We start from the raw sequence: 7,985 nt of genomic DNA on the forward strand, positions 1-7,985 counted from the left end.
AGGAGGGCTTTACAGAGGAAGGGGTCCTTTTGTGGGGAGGGCATGGAAGATTTCTATCAGGTAGACATGAGGAGAAATACCATCCCAGGTAGGGCATAGAGTCTAAACTGAAACTTGAGGAAAGACAGGGTCCAAGTGGACTGGGCAGGGCCTTCCCAGGCTGAAGGGATGAGAGGAGGTCTAGAACACCAGTCAGGGAGTTTGAAATTAATTCCACGGGCAGTGGGGAGCCAGGGGGGATTTTTGAGCAGAGCAGTGATATGAGAACTGAGGTTTTCTGCTGGCTCACTGCTGTCTTTCAGTTTCCACTTCTCTTTCCCTCTATTTATATGTATCTCTCAGCTGCCCCCTGCCCCTCCAGGGCCAGAAGTAACTGGTTAAGTCATTTTCCTTTTCTATGGCACCACCCTGACAGCTGATCAGGGAGTAGGAGAGGGAGGGGCTGAGCCAGGACCCTTTGTCTCTTAGCCTCCCCAGCACCTCAGTGACCCCTACCCAGGGACGGGTGAAGGAAACAAGACATAGAAGGTAGTTGAGAGGGGAAGATGCCTCCTGCCCTCCCCCACCCTAAATTGACTCTGAGGTGCTGGCCTCCCCTCCCCCTCTGGGGCCAGGCCTCAGTCCCTTACAATCCTTGGGCTGATTCTCTGTGCTTAGTACCAGTCAGTGCCAGCTGGCAGCTCTCGCCGGAGACTGAGGTGGCACGAATATGGGGAAGGGGGGAGGAAGTGGCAAGGGCCCAAGGGGAATAGGGGCCAGGATTCGAAGAGGTGGTAGTCATAAGCTGGGTGGCCAAAATGGGGGTCATATGGGAGGAAGAAAGGGCTAGACTGAGGAGTCTGGGCGTTTCCAGGGGAATAGAGGATGTGTCAGGCCCCCTACTCTGGCCCTCCTGTCCCTGGCAAACCTAATCCTCTCCCCACCACCTACTTTCCTCTACACCTACCCCCTTAAGCTGCCCCTAGCTAATTCTCCTTGGTCCCTTTAAGAGCTGCCTGGGAACTGGGGCACTGGAGGGGGCTGGCAGGGTCCCCACCCCTCCCCCTGCCCTGCCTGCCTCTGCTCCTCCCCCTGCCCGGTACAGACTCTGCTGGAAGTCTTGGACGCCTGGGTTAGGGTCTCCACTGCTGGGCTGGGGGTAAGGCTTGAAAGTGGTGGGGAAGGGGGACCGTGGTCCCTGGGGTGGGATGGGGTGGCATGGGATGTCAGTCTCCTAGCCATATGGACACGGAATATCTGTGTGCCAGCTTCAGTGGATAACGTAGGGGGCCCTCTGAGTGGTCCTCTGGCCTCAGACTGGGGGAAGGGTAGCCCCAGGGATCTTGAGGGACAGAGCCTAGGGGGCAGGATGCCTGGGTATCCTCACCCTTCACTCCCCCATCTTATTTTCCTGGGACCCTCATTTGCTAACCTCCATCCAGCCACTTCCTGCTCTTCCTGCAATTAAAGACATAGGGCCCTGACGCCGTCTTCCCACAGATGGGGAAACTGAGGCTAAGCAAACCAGAGTAAATGGAATTGTGTGTGCCCCAGCAGGAGAAATGGAGATTAGGCTGTAGAAAGCTTCTCCTTCTTTCTCTACCCCAGTGAACTAGACACAGGGGACTTGGGAGTCCAGCTTACCCCAGCAAACTTCTAACTACAGCCACAGTCCCCACCGGAGACTAAGCCCCTGCTCCCTCGTCAAGACAACTTAGCTCCTGCCTGCAAGTTTTGATTTCCATATGTCAAAGCCAGGAGAGGTTCCCTGAAGCCCAGCTGGGTAACCTGGAATGAAGTGGAGCTGGGGGCGGGGGCTGTAGACTCCCCCTACTTTACTCCCTTTTCAGAAATGGAAATGTAGTCCCTTCCAGTTCTGCCACAGAGACTGTGACCAATTCCCCTAAAAGGGAAAGAGATGGGGGCCAAGGACACCCCTGGGTGTAAAGTCGTTCTGCAGTCCAACCTGCCTGTTACAGCCCTAGCCCAGTTTCTTCTAATCCCTGCCACCTTGATTCCAAATCATTTCTTCCCCTCCTGCCGTGTGTCCCAGTCCTGGGGAAGAAGAGCCTGTAGGCACCCTCTGAGTTCCCAAGGGCCTCGGGCTGAAGGCACAGAGGATGGCATGTCAGGAAGTGACATGGGGGAAGTGGGGGGAAGTGGTAGCAGCTCTGCTCAGTCCACTTCTGCTTTCACCACAGACCCTTCTTGCCCTGCCCCGGACAGAAATGCTCACCCATCACCCCAACCCAGACCTAACCTAAAGGGGAACCAGGCTTGGCCTGTGAAACCCTCTGCCCTGGACCGGCACCAGCACACTCACTTCCTTCTTCCTAAAAATAATAAGTCTAGAGATAAGCCAAGCTGCTCCCAGGTAAGCTGGAAAGCCATCGTTTTACCTATGTGAATCAGAGAGGGCAAGCGCCCTGCCTATGATCACACAGCAAGTTATAGGTATCCAGGCCTGGGATCCAGGGCTTTTTAAAAAATTTTATTTATTTATTATTATTATTATTTTGCGGTACGCGGGCCTCTCACCGCTGTGGCCTCTCCCGTTGCGGAGCACAGGCTCCGGACGCGCAGGCTCAGTGGCCATGGCTCACGGGCCCAGCTGCTCCGCGGCATGTGGGATCTTCCCAGACCGGGGCACGAACCCGCGTCCCCTGAATCGGCAGGCAGACTCTCAACCACTGCACCACCAGGGAAGCCCCAGATCCAGGGCTCTTGCTCCCCAGTCCCATGGTACCTTTTCTCACAATCTTCCCACAGGCGGAGAGAGGCCAACCTGAAAGGGGCTTTTTGTTTTCCATTTCTTTTTTCCTTTTTGTTTTTTTTTTTTGGCCACACGGCATGTGGGATCTTAATTCCCCTGCCAGGGATCGAATCCACACCCCTGCAGTGGAAGCATGGAGTCTTAACCACTGGACCGCCAGGGACGTCCCCTGGAAGGGGCTTTTTCAACTCCTCATTTTACCAGTGAAGAAGTTGAGGCCCAGCGGGGACAGGAGGGAACTCTGGTAAACAGTGGCTCAGGATCAGGGCTGGAAGAGGACACCAGGCCCAGCTCCCAAAGCTTCCACCCAGACCCCTGCTTGCCTCACAGATGGGAAAGAATCCAGCTCAGTCTTGTCTCTTTTTATCCCTATCTCATCTGGACCTCTGGAAAGTCCTTTCTGAAGTCTTCCCTCCATCCCTCCTCTTATAGCACAAACCTTCTCCTAATAGGTCTCAGGGGGTTAGCCAAAGAAGGCTTCTGGCATCTTCTTGGTAAAGTGGCTTAGGAAGAAATGGCAGAACCTGAACCTGGCAGTGGAGCCCTTGCCATGCAAGCCAGGATAATATTAATAGAAGAGGGCCTCTTAGGCTTCTTGACAGGGACCCTGTCTCTTGGCTTCTTTGCATAGATATTTGTGAGTTCATTTGCATCCTCACTGGCAAACTCAAAAATTTGCCTGGGGTCAGGCGGACCAGCATCCAGGTGTGACCCCCTTACTTATACACAGTTCCCGAGAGAATGGGGAAAACACAGAGAAACTGACCATAAAGGAGAATTGGCCCCAACTGACCCCCTGAACCCAGCTGGGGAACATCTGCACTGTGGTGCCTGCCTGACGGTGGGCAAGGGAGCTGAGCAAGGACCCCCAGGGGCTAGTGTGCCCCCTCCTGCCTCCCCCCACATCCGGAGCCCTGCCTCCTCCACACATGTGGATCTAGGAGCCGCAGAAGGTGGGGCGCAGGGGGACACTGGGTAGGAGGAGGAAGAATATGGGGAGATTCTAGTCCCTCCCACTTAGAGATGCAGTTGCCATGGTGACTGAGGACGAGTGAGGCGGGATGGGGTTGGGGATGGGGGGTGGGGGTGTGGCAGGGACGAAGACACTGGGAGACAGGAAGCCTGGCATTCCAGGGGGAGGGAAACACGGAGGCCGCTCCAAGCTCCAGGTAAGGGAGCGGGAGAGCTGACAGTTCAGAAAGGAGGGGGCAGGCCATTGTCTGGCGCTGGCTCTGCCCTGAGGAGGGGACAGAGAGAGGGGGTCGGGCCATTGTGTTCAGTACTCAGCTCAGTCTTCCAGCACTAGTCAGACAGAAGGAGGAAACCTAGGAGGCACTGGGTAAGGGGTTAGGGGGGACTGGGCTGGGTGGGCGGAAAGAAGGCTGGGAGACAGTGGGGATGGGAAGAGGTGGGGGGGATGCTGGGGGAGTAGTGGTTTGGCGATATCGCTAGTGCCTTAGATACAGTAGGCACTTAATAATTATAAGTTGATTTGACTTGCTTGTGATTGTAAAAAGAGGGTAACGAAGGGCAGGGCAGGTGGGGCTAAGAAGGAGAGCCAGGAAACTGATGTTCCCCTAGGACTGTGCCCTTCTGGGGCTGTCCCTGAAGCCAGAATAGAGAGGTGGTGGGGGAAACTGGACCAGCTGGGTCACTGGCAAAGCCAGGAGTGGCTTCTCTCCTGGCTTCAGGAGCCCCTCCCTCAGTGAGGTATCCATGCTCGCTCAGGGTGCAGAAGAGACGGAGTCCCTGGGGTGAGCATGGGCTAAGTGTGGGAGTGACATCCCCATCTCCCTTCCCACCTCCATCCCCACATCTACATCTCTATCCTGGGCTGAAAGATGGCCAGAAAGGGGCTACTATTTGATGTGGTCTAGGGGCCGTGGGGGAGGAGTCCCCACTGGGGGGTCAGGGTTGAACTCAGCATTGTTGTCATGGGGGTCCCCAGGCTGGGCCCCAGGGCTGGGAGAGAAAGGAGTTGGGGAGCTCCCACATTGGAGCTATGAAATGGCACGGCCCCTACAGCCTGGTCCTGAACCTCTGACCCCTTCCTACCACCACCCCACCTGAACTGCTGCCTGACTCCAACCTCAGCCAAGACACTTCGCCTCCCTGGCCTTGGTTTCCTGGTTTGTACAGTGAGGGGGTGGGACCCTGTCAGCTCTGAGCATTCTTGATATTTTGGGCAGGACCTGCTACATCATTTGCAGGGCCCAGTGCGAAATGAAAGTGTGGAGCTCCTGGAACAAGATCAAGACTTTCAAGACGGCAGCAGCTGGGCATTAGACTGAGCGTGGGGACCTGCGTGACTGCGCAGGTCACATGCCCAGGAAGCCAGCCCTGGCTGTGGGCTCTGCAGGCTGCAGCAAGGGAGATGGCAGTGTAACTTGGGATTTGACTCCTGAGGCTCTGCTGCAAGACAAGCAGTGGTAGGGGCAGGGTGCCCTTCCTCCCCACCAGGCTCCTCCAGGGAACTAGACCAGAAGGCCCTTGTGGAGACAGGGGGTGGGACCTGTACATGATGGCCTTTCTTCAGAGAGGTTTCTGTTTCCTCTTGAGTCAGGAATCACCCCAGAGGTACTGTTTCTTAGCCCATCGGAGCTAGAACTTGCCACCCCCCACCCTACACACTTGTCTTCTCCATCCAAGTGGCTCAGAGCTGAGTTTCCCGGACTGGGGCAGGAGTAGGACTCCTGAGAGCGTAGCTAAGGCAGTCACTCTGGTATGAGGCAGATACGAGTTTAACTTGGCTTCTGGCTGTGTAACCTCCTTTGCCTCACTTTCGTCATCTTTAAAATGGGATTGGGGGCTTCCCTGGTGGCGCAGTGGTTGAGAGTCCGCCTGCCGATGCGGGGGACGCGGGTTCGTGCCCCGGTCCGGGAGGATCCCGCATGCCGCGGAGCGGCTGGGCCCGTGAGCCATGGCCGCTGGGCCTGCGCGTCCGGAGCCTGTACTCTGCAACGGGAGAGGCCACAACAGTGAGAGGCCCGCGTACCGCAAAAAAAAAAAAAGGGGGGGATTATGGTGGTACCTAGCAGCTAAAATTGTTGGGTAGACCAAAGCCTGATAATGCAGACTTCATATTCACTGGAGAGGCTGGGGAAAAGGAGACTTGTTGCCAGAAGAATTCCTGGGTCTCTGGAGAAGGAGGAACTCGGCTCAGGGCATTGAATCTAACACTTCCAGAGAGGTGGGAATAGGGCAAGGACTGGGAGGGTGGGGCTGGAACCTCCTCCCCCAAGCCCCACCCACCCTATCAGAGCTCCTCCCAGAGACCCAGAAAAGCCGATCTGTTCAAGCAGAGAGGCCCCAGAGCAGGGTAGGCTCCCACTCTGAGCTTGAGGTGGGGTCTGGGTGGGAGTTTCCCTTGATTCTGAGTGTCTACAAAATGTTCTCTGGGTGGCTTAGACCATGGCTTCTCCCAAGGATCTGGCAACAAGGCTCCATGAGAGTCTGGGGAAGTCTTAGGTAAGTCTTGATAGAAACAGTTGTCAGGAGGGGTTTGGCTGAGGCCAGCCCTCAGGGAAATTGAGGGAAAATGGGAGCAGAGGGAAAGGAAAGAAGGCTGAGCAGACTGATAAGGAATTCTTCTAAGGAGGAGCCTAGGCTGTCCCATCACCCTGTAGGCTTTGCTGTGGCAAGAGGGGCGGAAGTTACACTACAGGAAGGACTTCCTGACCATGAGGAATGTGCATTTAAGAAGGAGGTGGGGGGCTTCCCTGGTGGCGCAGTGGTTCAGAGTCCGCCTGCCGATGCGGGGGACGCGGGTTCGTGCCCCGGTCCGGGAGGATCCCTCATGCCGCGGAGCGGCTGGGCCCGTGAGCCATGGCCGCTGAGCCTGCGCGTCCGGAGCCTGTGCTCCGCAACGGGAGAGGCCACAGCGGTGAGAGGCCCGTGTACCGAAAAAAAAAAAAAAAAAAAAAAGGAGGTGGGTTATTTATCGGAGTCGGATTAGCCCTGGGGTGTCTGTGCTCTTTAACCAGCAGTCAGCTGGGCTCAGGCTGAGTGGGCAGGAAACTACCCACTTTATAGGTCATGAAGCCCTTGGTGCTAGATGCCTTATTAACCCTGCATTATGAGGTTCCCCCTGGAGCCTTCAGGGAGGGGGTGAGCAGCCATCATCAGGCATTTGGGTGCCCCAGAAATATGTTCAAGCTCAGATGGGAAATTTTCTGGGTTTCCCACTGGCCTGATGCTGCCGTAAGAGTGTTGGAGATAAGACTACAGAAGGAATTTCCACAGCAAAGCCATGGATAAGAGCCTAATGCAATTGTTTTATTTATCTATTAGATTTTTTTAAGCCATTTTAAAAAATTGAAGTATAGGGCTTCCCTGGTGGCGCAGTGGTTGAGAGTCCGCCTGCCAATGCAGGGGACATGGGTTCTGTGCCCCGGTCCGGGAAGATCCCACATGCTGCGGAGCGGCTGGGCCCGTGAGCCATGGCCGCTGAGCCTGCGTGTCTGGAGCCTGTGCTCCGCAGCGGGAGAGGCTACGGCAGTGAGAGGCCCGCGTACCGCAAAAAAAAAAAAAAGAAAAATTGAAGTATAGTTAATTTACAGTGTTGTATTAGCTTCAAGTGTACAGCAAAGTGATAGTTATACATATATATATATATTCTTTTTCAGATTCTTTTCCATTATAGGTTATTACAAGATAATGAATATAGTTCCCTGTGCTATACAGTAGGTCCTTGTTGTTTGCGATTGTTTTATTTTTTAAAGACTATGGCCCAGTTGGAAGTGGGAGGTTTGAAAGTTTAGACCACTGCAGCGACTTCCCAGTGGGTAGGAGTAGAGAGACCCCACCTTGTGGGTAAGTGGAAAGAGGAATATGAAAGACCGTGTCATGTCTCTAGCTGGGAAGTCTTGAGCAAGAGGAGAAACCAATGCTAGTCTGGTTAGACTGGATGTGATGAGATAGAGGGACAAGGGAATGGCTGAAATGACCTAGAAACTTTCTGGCATTTTAAACTTTCTGGATAGATTGAAAGACAAAGGTGTGCCTCCTTTTAGTCCCCTCCCAATCCACCAACTTCCGCCCAAGCCAGGGATCTGTCACAACTCGAGAGGTGGAAATTCTGGTTTCCCATGCCCAGAGCTCCCAGTGCTGGCTTTGCTGCTATGGGTACCTGGAGAGCCACACGCCTGGCCCAGCCAGGCTGAGCCTCCCATTCCCTGCCTCTGGGGCCTGGGAAACCCCCTTCTTTATTCTCTTGGATGGCACCCACGCCCAA

The sequence above is a fragment of the Hyperoodon ampullatus genome (assembly GCF_949752795.1).
Source record: "Hyperoodon ampullatus genome assembly, chromosome: 2".
Classification (NCBI taxonomy): Eukaryota; Metazoa; Chordata; class Mammalia; order Artiodactyla; family Ziphiidae; genus Hyperoodon; species Hyperoodon ampullatus.